At 46.5% G+C, this 14,278-nt stretch overlaps 1 protein-coding gene across 5 annotated transcripts in view; it reads right to left on the reverse strand.

Annotated features, from left to right (window-relative positions):
* Hnrnp-k (Heterogeneous nuclear ribonucleoprotein K) overlaps positions 1-14,278 on the reverse strand; it is an 83,482-nt gene that overhangs the window by 52,621 nt on the left and 16,583 nt on the right. Inside the window, exons 1-3 of one of the 5 annotated variants that reach the window (XM_071699896.1) lie at positions 9,459-9,741; positions 7,972-8,021; positions 1,677-1,726 (exon numbers count right to left, since the gene is read on the reverse strand). The gene's annotated coding sequence lies outside the window, so the exon portion shown is untranslated. Of the gene's footprint in view, positions 1-1,676; positions 1,727-3,122; positions 3,351-4,619; positions 4,795-7,971; positions 8,022-9,458; positions 9,742-14,278 lie in introns of those variants that run through there. The other 4 variants (XM_071699895.1, XM_071699897.1, XM_071699894.1 and 1 more) reach the window with 4 other exon arrangements.

The raw sequence follows: 14,278 nt of genomic DNA on the forward strand, positions 1-14,278 counted from the left end.
AGTGAGATGATGATTAAAGAATTAGCCGACGACCTCCAACGCATTCCTCGTTACGATAACGTAAACGGGGAGTGCCATGAAAGAGAAGCGTTAGCTCGCCGCGCCTGTGAAAACGTGCCAAAGCCGACATCAACCTAGTTGCAAGAGTAATAATTAGTCGAAATGCAATCCTTAAAGACGGAGCCATTTAGGCCGCGGTCGTCGACGTAACAATAGAAAAAGAGAGCAGAAAGCTCGTAAAATTATCAATCGCTAACGCGAGACGAGACGCGTCACGTTTCACCAATCTTAATGTTATAGCGGAGCCGGTTGATGACATCGAAATTATACCGTGTCATTTTTAAATATACGGAAATGCGCTAAACGCGCTAAATATACCTCAGTTTTTTTATGATATAACCACATATCGTATCGACGTACTTGGGATTTCAAAATAACAGCACGATCGAGTTGCGGAAACACCGCGAAACCACCGAGTGTGCCATTGTTCACGTTTGCTGATTCCACCGTAAGGACTGATTCATTCGGCTCCGCGTCAACCATCCCATTTTGTAACATTAGATTAACCCTTTGCGGTCTACCTGACTCGATACAGCGGTTTATGACGAACGTGTATACAGGGAACGCCTAAAAGGGGCTGCACCGCGAACGGAGTATATTCGAGACGGTCTCGCGTATCGGGGGCGAATATCGCGATAACGACGAAATAACATTGCCGCGAGACAAAATGTACGACGATGCGTGATTTTTAATCTCCGCGGGGCCATTTATTTTCGCCACTTCGCGTTCCAACCGGAACATCGCGGCGGAGTGTTATGGGAATGCGATATGCGAGATGAAAAGCGAGATCCGCGAGGCGAGTAACGATATTACTGCAGGTGGGACGCGATCGAAGGATAAAAGCGAAATCGCGTGATCGACAGGATTTCGACTCCGTTTACCCTTTATTATTCATCGGAAAAAACGAGGAAAATAGGAAACAGGAAACGAGAGAGGAAAATGCGAGTAAATTCGTAAGTAGATACGAGCGACTGAGAGCTATTTTAATAATGATTTCAATAAAATGTTATTAAAAATTATTTTTTGAAAATCGAAGTTGCATGTACCTTTTTCCAAACGAGGTAAATGTACACCCTACTTATTAAATTTAATTCGATTGCCGAGAATTAAAACGGGGATGTCTCCAACATGGGAATGCCCAAAGGTCAGGGAGATTTGAGAATCACTGGCTGCCTGCAGCAGGGCCGGGCAAACCGTGCGCGAAGGATGAAGGAAGGCGCAACAACAATATCGCGTCCTGCCCTTGCCGCATGCAACCAGGGGGTAACGTCCTGTTACACCAGTCTGACCACTTCGCGCGTCCCTCTTCCCTAACCCTTCTCCGTCTCTCCGTGTGCGCACGGACCGTTTTGCTTTGCACCGGCTTTGCTTTCGCCTTCGCCTCTCGCGGCCAGCAGGCGAAAACGTCGCGACCCGCTTTTCGCTAATCGCAATCCCATTCAGCGCGCGACTCGTTTCGACCGCACACGCAGCGGCGTAATAAGGACGTTCTTGAGAGGGTCTCTTTTGCACGAGTCATCCGCGCCGCGAGGAAATAATATATGTAACGAATAGCGATCCGTGAAACGCAACTTCGACCAGATAAAAATTATTCAAAATGGATAATCGTTACTCACCGATAATGATGTCCGCTCTTGCAGTCTGCGCGGTGAATCAGCACTAAGACCTGCACAATCAAGACAGTGGTGGTTTTAGTTCTCGCTTAATATGCGTACGCGTGTTCCTATTATTATTATAATTAACGTCTCGCGGGCTAACATCACATATCTCTTAGACCAATCTTAATGCTATTGTGCGCGAGGAAATGCGATAATTAGGATACCAGTCTCGCGTTTCAGATGGGTTCTTGCGAATTTCACAATGCTAATACATATTAATCTGAGTTAGATGCCGATAAAAAAGTAATTAAATAAATATCCACTTAAATAACGAGTTAGCACGTATCTAGAGATTTTGTCGATTGTAAACGCCTGCGTCATTTACATACAGATACGCTCCTGTGATAAACAGGCTGATGCAAATTAAAAGTTACGAGTCTATTACGTTAGCATTAATTAATAACAAAACATCGCTTCGGCAGAATGAAATTGTGTTTCGAGACGCGACCGGTTCGCGCATTTTTACACAGCTAGCCGGCGCGGAAAAACGCGCTTATGCGTCCCACGTCCGTGCGCATCGCGCGGTCATAAAACTGCACCACGACCGAGTATCGCTATTACGTGCGCGGAATTAATTACAACTATTCGTCCAACTATTTATCGCCGTTCAGAGACGGGGCCGACTCTAATAAGTGGCCCATAAACGCGGCGTTTCTAAAAGAAATTGCGAAACGCTTGAGAGATAAATCGTCGCGATTGACCAACGCGCATCTCTCTGGAATCTACGCGAGGTCACTGCAGGCTGACCCGCATACCACCGTGGAGGGTGTCCTTATTAGATCCTCGATTGCTCAAGCCTCGCAGTTACAAGCAGCGACGAAAATAACGACAGAAACGTGCGAGAGTTTACTCAACAAGCGAATTTCGCGAAGGGTGTCAAAATCTGACGAATTAACGTATAGTCTACAGATCGTAAGTCCATAAATCGATAGCCATTTAAATTAATGGTATCATCGATAGCCACTTGAAACAAAACGACCGAACTGCGGCGTTAAAACGATCAACGGCGATGCCCTTGCACCGAGATCCCAAGGACTGACCGGCGCGAAACCTTGAGCACTTTTGCTAGATCACTGTCACCAGGTGTATGCCGCGGAGCAAACTTCACTCGTCGACTGCACAGTCTGCACGCTCACGAATCACGATCGGGGCACTCAAGGCTGAAAATTCCAGACGCCCCCTCCCTCTTGCCCCCGGGATAGGTCAGGGACAATGAACGTGCCAAACGCAGCAGCGGCAGCAGCTGCACCCGAAGTTCATTCAACTTTCCCACGCGAGAACGATCTTTTACACCAATAAGCGTCGTCGTTGGAAACACGGACGCTTGACGACGTCCTTCCGTTTCCGGTTCTCGTTTTCGGACCTTCGGCGTTCGGCCGGAAGATTCGATCGACACGAACGAACCTGGTAAGAGCGGCTGGAACATCAACGTCCGGGATTCCAAATATCCCTCCTGACTCTCGCTGAACGATTCGCCGCGAGGAAGAATTTTGCGGCCAAGAAGTTTCACGCGAGTGTAAAATCTCGCGTGCGGACGCGATTGCGCCAGAACTAATACTAGGCCGAGAACACGAGTAAACTTCGCCAAGTGGCCGAGGCTCGTTCCTCTCCGACGAGGCTCGTCCACCTCTTCCTCGTCGCGAGGAGCCGCGAGTACTGGTGGGGCGAATCGCTCGCGGAGGGAGACCGTAACCAAAGAGGAGAGAGAGAGAGCGCGAGTGAGAGAGCGAGAGCGAGAGCGAGAGAGCGCGAGAGAGCGAGCGAGCGAGAGAGAGAGAGAGAGAGAGAGAGAGAGAGAGAGAGAGAGAGAGAGAGAGAGAGAGAGAGAGAGAGAGAGAGAGAGAGAGAGAGAGAGAGAGAGAGAGAGAGAAAGAGAGAGAGAGAGAGAAGGAGAGAAGAGAAAAGAGGAGCGGCGTGTGCTACGCGCGAGCGATGTATGCGCGGCGCGGTGCAGCGCGGCATCGAGCTGCAATGTGCGCGCGAGTAATGCGGATGCATCGCGATGCGGCATGAGGGACGAAGGTGGAGGATGCGGAGAGCACGGAGAAGAACGGAAAGAAAAGAGAGTGCGAGAACGGCGAGAGGGAGAGTCAATGAACGACTCTCTGAGATCGCCGCGCGATGAGAATTTCATGGTTGCGGAGAAGGCCCCCGTCTGCTCCGCTCCGGAGGTCACGCGTGATAAAACTCAGGGTTTTTAGGCCAGAGATTTCCCGATAAGAAAACGTATGAGTATCGCGTTCCTAGAAGGCGGTTGCACAAACCGGGGACCAGTTGTTTATACCGAAGGCGCGATTACGTCGTTTACGTGAGCGGCAAACGCTGACTAACCGCGACACTCGACACCGACAAGATTATGCGCCTCGACGAATTCATCGACGGAGAATGCGACGCTTGGCAGAGACGGGAGATACAACGAGAACGCCGCACGATTATTGGACAAGACGTTTTTGTAGAAGAAATTAGCAAACTGATAACAATAAAATTATTCCGAGATTCCCATTAATTAGCTTAATGGGAAATTCGGGACTATTGTCTATTGTTATTAGGTAACAATGGAAGAACTTGTATTATTTTTAAACAAGAAAACTTGAGTTGGCGAATCGTGACACTGAAATGAGAATGTTCTACCTACCTACATTTTTGTAGATCTACATAACCGATTAAATTTCGACCACTTTCATCAGCTTAAAATTATGCACACAAAATCTTGGCTTAAGATGTAATCCTAATTCTTTTTCTAACTTAGATGTCTCCAAAATTTGAAACTGAACGATTTAAATGTGAACGGGTGAAACCTCGTGAAATCGCGACCGATGTAGCCGTAACGAAGAGCACACTCGCGACTCGACCTGCTAGACTAGACCACGGGGGTGTCGGATGGCGCACGTTTCGACGTACCTGCGGCTGGCCGAAGGTCCTTCTCTCGCGTTCGAGCCACTCTCGAGAACCTGTCTTCATCCGCCGCTACGACGGCGAGAATACCGACGACGGTAACGAGGACGACGGATAGACGTAATGGAGATACGGGATTTCGAGACGCGGACCGAGCGCGAAGAGGATCGTCGCGCGGCGCGGCGCGGCGCGAAGTCGCGGCGCGTAACGGGTTAGCCTGATGTACAGCATGACATGACATGCGTGTCGCTCACGGTACGGCGCGTATGACGTGGCGTGCGTGCGGAAGTATATCGATCAGCTGACGGTCGGGCGGATACTGGGCCGCTTCGCGGAATTCACCATATTGTTGCGTCGGCACGCATGCGCTGAGCCCTCGTCCCTTCGTTCTGTCACTCTCGTTCTCTCTCCCTCTCTTTTCTCTTTTCTTCCCTTACTTTCTTCTCCCTCGCCGTCACCCCCCGCGACACCCATTCCCTGTCTACCCCGCGGTACGTACAGGGTGATTCAGCAGGAACTCGCGATGTAGTTCCGAAACATGTTCCGGGGAAGTGAGAGGGAAGTCGAAATAGTATATGATGGACTTGCGCGCGCCTGTTTATCGATAAGGAAAACGCGATTTTAGCCCCGCGGATAACTAAAAGGGAATACGCTCCGGAATAAACAAATTCTTCATAGGAGGATTTTCACCTCTTAAAAAACTCGCTTTTAAAACAAAATTGACCTCGCATTTCCTATCCCGTGACAAGTTATAGTACAGTATCTCCACGATTTTCGCTACACATCCGGCTACCCTCTTTATCCAACCATCTACTCTTCCCGTTCGCTCCCTCCATTTCCCAGGCGGGTATCCCGGAACTTTTTCACCTCCATACGTCGCTCCCTCAATATGCTAATAGCTCAATCCTACTTCGCCATGTCTAAATTAGATTACCGTATTACATATAAATTTGTTTCTTTCTCTCTCTTCTTCTCATTTCCGCCGTCCTTCCATCCCCGATTTTACAACGCGTTTTCCCATACGTTCCCATCGCGTACACCCGCTCGTGCGATCTCGTCCGAACGACTTTCTCCGATTTCTACATTTCCGCGTTTCCCATTTTCTCATCGACCCCGGTAATACCCGCAACTCTAGGAAACCCTTGCGCCTAGCCATGTGAGAATTATATATATATATATATATATATATATATATATATACTATGTATGTATTTTATCATCACGCGAATCAGGCACAGTCGAATATATATACGAAATAGACAACAGATCGCTACAATTACTTCCCTACTAATCGCAACTGCTGTCCAACGATGATTATACGCGAAAATACGAGGAAAGGTCTATAATGTGTCTCGGGTATCGATCCATTCTCTGGAAGATATATCGCTCGTATCATCAAGGTTGCGGCGACCTGACCAAAAAGCTCGCTTAACGATGTGTGGACTGATTAATATTCGACAAATACGCGCGACAATCCGCGACGTCCGCCATCGATCCCCTTCTTTTCGCGTTCAAATTACGTCCGTCCGTTCCATTAGCGTACGCTCTGCCGAGACATTAATGAACCGTGACGAACGCGAAGGAATTACTTTTTAGAGCGACGATAATACAACGTGTCGAGATAAGCGGGACGGTAGAAAGTTGGAACACAATGTTAAATAGCGAAAAAACGCTGTGGCGTCTAATCAAGTTTTTTTCCCCTAAGAAAAGATCGATCCCAACTTGGCGAGCGCGCGCCCGCGCGCATGCATTTGCGGAATAAAAATTGGCGTTGCAATTACGCGTACGTTGTCGAGAATAAGATCAAGTTCACGCTCGATAGAGACGCCAGGGAAGCCGACGGGGGTTCGAGCACATTAAATAATTACTGGTATCAGTGGTAGCGCGTAATTGTCGGTTATCGCAACATGGCAATAGCAAGCGGTTAAATAATGATCGGCCATTATTGTAGCGATTCGAGAAAGACGAGACGTTTCCGTCCACCGTGACCGCGGGATGATGGAAGAAAGACGGCGAAATAAAGACGCAAAATAAAGTATAGCGGGGAAAGAAAAAGAGGAAGGATATAGAACGAGAGTGAGAGGGTACGCGATGTACTGCGATTTCACGGCTGAGACACGCGCAAGGATCCGCAGTCACGCTTCGTGATTCTCCCTATCTCTTTCCTCTTCTCGATCCGGGGGAAAAGAAACGGAAAGCTTTATTTCACTCTCGTGTCGAAACTGGTTATCCACGTCAGATGTTACAGCAACTTACGTTAATCCCGCATCGCGATGTAACGGTTTACGTTAATTGAATTCTCCAGAAAAGGCATAAGGGAAACTTGAGAATTAAGTGTTTGAGAAAACCGCGTCTCGAAGCAATATTTACCTCACGTATTATTACTTTATCTCATAAGATATAACTCGCTACGGACAGTTGCTACGAATGAACAACATTTGCATTTTCACACGTTGCGACAAAAAATTCATTATTGGCTATTATAGTCGTAACAGCAAGTATCAGGACTGTTACATCTGATTAAGTAGTAGTATTAAAAGGGAGTCATACGATCACGCGAAAATATACAAATACACAATTTTAATGATATCTTATTCCGGTTTCATTAGCCGTTCAGGTGATATAATTAAAAGCGTTACGCGGTACCTTTCACCGTGGTTAGAAAATCGTCGCGCGTTTCCGACACTTGATTATCATCAAGTAATCTCCCGAGGCTTGCGCGGGATATAAATAGCGAATCTAATTGAATGAAAACGGCACGGAGGGAACAGTTAACTCTGGCAAGGCAATCGCGAGAGCTTCTTCGTTTGGCTCATTAGAATGCGATGCGGGTACGAGGGCCGAATAACGGATATCGTATCCTTACGCGATCAGCTAAGGAAGCATATTTTGAATGCGCGAATTTCGCACGGCGACGGTGGAAAAGCGGAGAAACCGGAGAGGATTGTAAGGACGTATTCTAACGCCGACCCGGTCTTTCCCGGAATACGAAGAAAGAACAATGACGATGGCGATCTTATCGAGAATCCCCGTACACGCGAGTATAGAGAGTGCGAAGCTGGTTCGTAATTAACAATTTAAAAAAGTATCCCAGCAACATGGTTTATTAGAACAACTTGTGCAACACTGACTCGCTACCCTTGAAATTTATACGCGGTGTCTGTCGTTCGCGCGGAAATTTATCGATCCGTTTGAACGTAATTTATACACGACGGCGAATAATATCAGAGTGATAAATTAATCGTTGTCAATCGCGGCAACACGTTAGACTCGATATCGCGTGGCACTAACTTCATCGGATTCTCTCAAGTTTGCGAATCGAGTAATTCTCGGAGTAAAAACGAATTTATCAACTCACCTTGACGCGGAGGTAAATTACTCTGCGATCAACGCCAGCTTTCCACCCGTCTGAAACACAAAACACGACAAAGTTACGACCGGTTCGCCACAATTAACGACGCGAGTCCGACAAGATGAGACTGTCAGCCAAACTGTCGTTTTTGGAAGAGACACGCGCATGTGTTGTGGAACTTTCTAAGCGAAAATTGCGACACACTCCGCGTACACTCGCGGTACACAAACATGCCGAGACGAGCGTTTATTTTCGCTCCAATAACGCGCTAGATGTTATTGACTCGAACGTATTTTCCTCGTAAAGGCGCTTAACTCCCTAATAGCTTTACACGTAAAATGTTATTTACATAGGTTCTAAGAATTGAAAAACACGTCTTAATTATGCAGATAGAATCGCGAATTCGTGGCACGAGAAGACAGAAATATAATATACCGTGAAGAGTACAATGTCAAATTTGAATTCAATGCGTCACTTAATCGCGAGAGAGAGATAAAAACTTCTAGAATCCCGATGCGTCGTGTGATTTTTTTTCTCCGAGACGGACGAAGCCACCTCGGCGCCGAAACAACGGCATGTCTATACAGACGGGAGTAGCTACAATGGCGTGCGATAATGAAATAACTTAATTTCGCTCGAGCAAACACATAGATCAACGGAGAGGGGTCGACAGTGACAGTGGTGACTGTTGGTGGTGGTGGTGGTAGTGGTGGTAGTAATGGTGGTGGTGGCTGAAAGCGAGCGAATCCGATGCAAAATACGCGCTCGACCGACGAAAAGTGTGTTGAGACTCAAAGTACACTGTAATCCACTTTGTTAGTTTGCGATCTACTGCTCTAGGACGTATCCTTTTCAATCGGACCGCGAGCAAGCCGAGTCAATCGGCTTGAGTACTCTCGAGGAACATTGAAAATTGAACGGAAAAAAGGTCAATCGCCTTCTGAATAAATCAACGCTTTTAAAGTATATAAAAATGTGTATTCGCGAAATTCTATTTTGATTCGGCTAAAGCTAGAGAAAGATTGGTTGTTCTAGGTTCATAAAATGCAGTTATCCTTAAAACTCTCTATATAGTATCGAGTGACAGTAGTCGATTAGGAAATAAAATATTTCAACAAAAATTTTAACCAAAAATAATACGACATACTATATTATCGACGCAGTTCTTGTGCAAGAAGAAACCAAAGATTTGAGAGATTCGACTCTATCTTTAGATCGTCTTAAAAATTATGTAAAATGAAAGATTGAAGATCTAAAGTAACCAAAGATATTATTTTAAAGGCTAGTCCCGTCTTACATTCAGCTAACAATGTGGTGCATAAAAAAATTCGTCGAAGAGAAAGCGACGGAATACCGCCGGTTTTGTCAGATCGAGAGACTATACAGTTCACGAAGCAGGGATACAATGTGAAACATCAAGTGCGTCCATAGTGGCGTGCGGTGGCAGTGTTGGATGACGAGCGACCGTAAAGCTGATTGTAAAAGGATCTTACACAGAAGAGGCTCGGTACCGACAACCGAGAGATAGACACAAAATCCGAATCGTTATCCGAGGGTCGCGTCACACACGGAGAAGAGCGAGATGATCGACGACGACGGCGACGACGGCGACCAAGTTCGACGAGGACGACGAAGAACGACGAGCACTTCGCGCCGCAGCAGGCCGATGTTCTCCACTTGATGTGTCCACGTCCATTTGTGGGTCCCGATGGCCTCGAACTGGTCTCTTATCCCTGGTATCGCCCAATCAAAAAACCGGCAGCGTACCGCTAGACGATTGGTCGGACACGGCCACCGTGAAGACTGCAATTGGTCAACCGGCCCGAGTCACCCATGGTTACCGTTTGCATCAACAACATCTACGGTCGATATTACGCGGCTTGCTATACCCGGCCCCATGTATGTTCTCCTCCACGTTCAGCGGTCCCGCACACAAGTCGCGATTAACACCTACGTAACCCCCAGGAGGGGGCGGAATTCTCGAGGGCAACCTCTTTTCTTCTACCACCGATCTCCCCTGTCGCTCCACGAGCGACCCCTACCCTTCGCGACCAGCCGCCGAAGGGCTTCGAGAAAGTTGAGGGCAACCGCCACCGTCGGCCAAGAATTGCGAAAAGCCGGCACCACGACGTGGCACCCCAACATCTCGCGACGATTATTTTCCAAGCTAGCTCGCAATCTCCTTATCGCGATGGAAACCCATCTCGGGTATCGCGACGTGCAGCCTGCGCGATAGAGGAATGTATTTACGTAAGGATAATCTTGGCAATTAAGTCGGAGCGACAGGCTAAGACTCGAAGGATCTACCAGTGCCGCTGAATCCTATTTTCATAAAGGGAATCCTCCGCTTAGAGCGTTCGTTGTACCTTAGACTCGCGCTTTGTATCAAAGCTTGTATCAAAGACTCGCATTTAGGATGCATCCTTTGTACGCGAGCGGATGTCGATCTTATCCGTCCTCAGCCTCTACGAATAATACTTCTAACAAGCTATGAGGAAACGATAGTTATTTATGATCCTTGAAAGATATTTTTAACTCAAATAGTAATTTAAAAAATGCATTATTTTAATCGAAATAAAAAAAGTCATGATTGCTTGATAATAAAAAAATCGGTATAACATAGCGAGTGTACGCATACATAGAATAAAAAGTTAGACACATTCCGTAAAACGTGGACATTTTCGCTATCGCTACCAGTTTCCGTTCCGTGCCATTTTGCACATATATACGTAATCTCAGTTCCGAAGTGTCGCGGAAAACGGCTTCGTCTTCGAAGTCTAATTGCCACTTTAGCGATTGTTGGGTTAATGGTATTAGCTTCGGCTCTGGCTACGTCCCAGAACTCACTGTCAGCGCTTCGAACAACGTTCTGTCTTATTTTGAATTAAGCCGTGCAATGGAGATACAACGAGCGCTGTTAACGTTAATTGCTAATTTCGCAACGTACGGCCACAAGCGCGAGTATAAATACCCAATTGCGTTTTCTCATAAAATGAGCGAAACACCATTCGGTGTTGCATGCGTTTCCATCCCGCATATCAAGTAGATTTGGCAGGCAATGATATTAGCGTAACTACGCTAATTGTATCGTAAGTTGTATCATCTTCGCGATATTGCTGATCATTTGTGCCTCGGAGAGAAGCTTGTAAACTGAATGGATTTTATACCAGAAAAAAGTCTCACTCTACAAATAAATCAAGTTTAATAATGAGCCTTGTGCTTTATATCGGTACAATGATTCTTTGTGTAAAAGCACGAGGTGATACGGCGTCTGAAGATCTTATTACTGATCCAAGGATTAAATGCAGGACGGAACAGACGCTGCTAGACGTCGCTTTACCATCTTCTCAGATCGACGAACATTTGTCACGCGAATCGTCGACGTGCCTCTTCGCGCCATCGAAATCCAGTAAATCCACCCTGAAGACTCGGAGGAAGCAGTTATCGAGCACGACCCGCAGTATTATTCGCGACTTTGGAGAGGAACCAGAATGCTCGTGGCGAGGGCGCGGGTGAGGACGCCAAACCGGGCATGTCCCCGTTCGACGTTCGATTATCCGCGTTATCGATCCCTCGGTCCTTCTCGTACACTCAATTCCTGTACGACGAAATGAACGCGGATGTGAGAGACATCCGACGCGGCGGTTTTCCCGCAAACGCGATGCGATATGTCACGGCCCGCCCGTCAAAAAACCTCATAAATTAAAAAAAAATTCACTCCGAAATAACTGAACGCGAAAGTCAGTATTATATTTTTACAAGAGTTTGTTAATGAATATTATTTGACAAAAAAAATATTTTTAATAAAAGTCATCACGTGATACTGTATATCATTTTGAGCTGTCAAAATTCTCAGGCTGTGCAATGTTTAATCGGAATTCAAATTCAACTGATAAGCACAGCAAATATTGCGGCAGAAAGATGACGAATCATGAGATAATTAAATATTCGTTTCTAGCAATCGATACCATAAAATCGATACCGAAATGCGAAAGCGGCACACGATCCGGTGGAAGAAAGGCGACGTGTGATAAATAATTCAGAAATTAGATAATATCGTGCACGTTGCTCGTTCCGCGGAAACTGGTTCGATTGGTTCGCCTTGTTTTTTAAGAGGAAACCGTATTACCCGACACGCCAACCTTGTTGTCCTGCACAATGCGAACGAGTTCGCCAATGTCGTTTGTCAATTAAGCCCACACGATCGCGTATCTTGCCCAACCTAATAAAATATAACAAATGTCTGCCCGTCCGAAACGAAGCTGCTTCGAATTTCTTGTCCTAAAATAATATCAATTTCCAGACATTCTATTTTTGTATCAAACTCGAGCATCCGACTCGATTCAAACTAAGCTCGAGTAAAATTTGAGGGTTACGTAAAAAAACCTAAACGATACATACATGTATTTTTTATCAGGATATATCATAGATATTATTAACGTTTATTTAATATAGAAATGTGGTGATACATTAAAGTTTAATCAATCTTTCCTCTAGAAATAAGCCCCATGTGTACCGATGTTAACGATATTATTAGTTTACTGACTCTTATCGAGTTAGCGGCGCGACGCGCGATCGGATTATAAAAACAAAATTAAGGCATCACGCGAATCACGGTACTACAGGCACTAAGGCGAGATTCACTTTGACGATGACGAACGACCGACTGTGAAAACATTTCTAAACGCGGTACGACAAACTCGGCAAATTACGCGATGCATTTTCTGCATGGAGTCGGCCGGCGATAAATCCTTCGTGGAGCCTAAGGATTTTCATGTTTCTTATTTGCGAGTGCAACGCATCTTACTGCGAAGCCATCAGTGAAATCACTTTAGGCACCACCCTCGGAGAAAGCGTAATTGCGAAAGTTGGAACTGGCGATAAAATTGTCGGAGCTTGTTAAAATTTTGCAGCGCAATCGTAGGAAAGTTGACAATTGTAAACGGGTTCAAGAAATACAAAGTATATTGGTATAAATGTGTGAATTGTAGTTACGTGTTGCGCGCTTATAAAGGCTTCCACTCATTAAAAAGTAAATTTTTATTTATACATGCTACATTATCATTCTCGTTTTTTTTCTTGAACTTTTTACTAAAAAAGAGATAAATTCATCTTTATTTATTAGGAGGTGGATGCTGCGCGGTAAACGATCCTGAGAAGAAGTCGCGGAAGTGAGTTGCGAAGAGAGCGAAGAGACAACAATGTGGGATCAGTGGAGGCAGCGCGCGAAGAGAGGGTGATGACCGGAAAGGGTGAATGAACGGAAATCACGAGCGACTTCGTAGGGAAAGGGAGAGTACGTGAGAGAGCGGCAAGAAGACGCGAAGGAAGAGAGCCAGGAAGCGCGGAAGGAGAATTTATCGTTATCCAAGGTGCTTCGTTCCGTAGGCGTAAAAACACAGGAGAAAACGATGATGCAACTCGGTCTTTTTCCTGCGAAAAAGCACGTGGCAGACCTCGTGACTGTGTCATGACAAAAAAGCACGCACGAAGGAGTACGCGCGACGGACTCAGTTATCGCGATGAAGAACATAAACGAAACCGGCGACGACGAACCTGGTGAAATTGATATCACAACTGCGATCAAGTTCCTCGAGACTGAAAAAGAATCGCTCGCTTGTCGATGCGTTAATTTCTTAAAATTCCTGATTAGCGTCTCCAGAATAATGGTTACGCGACGCTCGACGTTTGTTCTCCGCGTCTGACGTCTGAGGGAAGAATCGGATACAGGCCGAAAATGGGACTATCGAGTAAACAGCGTCGTAATAAACGAGTGGAATGTCCAGAGAGCGCCGGAGCGAGCGAAGAAGGATAGCCGCCCATCGCCGCGCCGGTCTCGTTCCCTTTCATTTAACTCGCAGTCCTTCGACACCGCGGTCCCAGGATGCCCCCGGGTCGTGAGAAAGATTCCTCGGATCGTTTTCATCCAGGTACGAGGAAGGCGAGTACATTGCAACTGCGAGGACTGTTTCTTTCCATCTCTCTCCTCCTCTCCCTCTTCGCCTCTGTTCCCTCTCCGCCCCACCCTCGTATCGGCGACGATTTTTTCTAGCTTTCGAAACCGGCTCCGGCGCGAGGACAATGGTCTTCAACATCGTGCGACCGGGCGTTCCACGCGAAAATGCTCCCATCGTTCACGATCAAATGGCGGTAACCGCGCGGTTTCTTCGTTCCTTGCGGATCATTTCGCGCGAGCTACTTTCGCGAGGAGTCCTCCTCGGGCGGAGGCGCGTTTTTACCGCGAAACCTCCGTTCTCGAGGAATTTATTGCCACCGGTTCGCCAACAGTTTCTGTTTCTTCGTAAACAGATAC

The sequence above is a fragment of the Temnothorax nylanderi genome, unplaced genomic scaffold, assembly GCF_030848795.1.
Source record: "Temnothorax nylanderi isolate EJ_2023f unplaced genomic scaffold, tnyl_v1.0 TNYL_tig0020_pilon, whole genome shotgun sequence".
Taxonomy (NCBI): domain Eukaryota; kingdom Metazoa; phylum Arthropoda; class Insecta; order Hymenoptera; family Formicidae; genus Temnothorax; species Temnothorax nylanderi.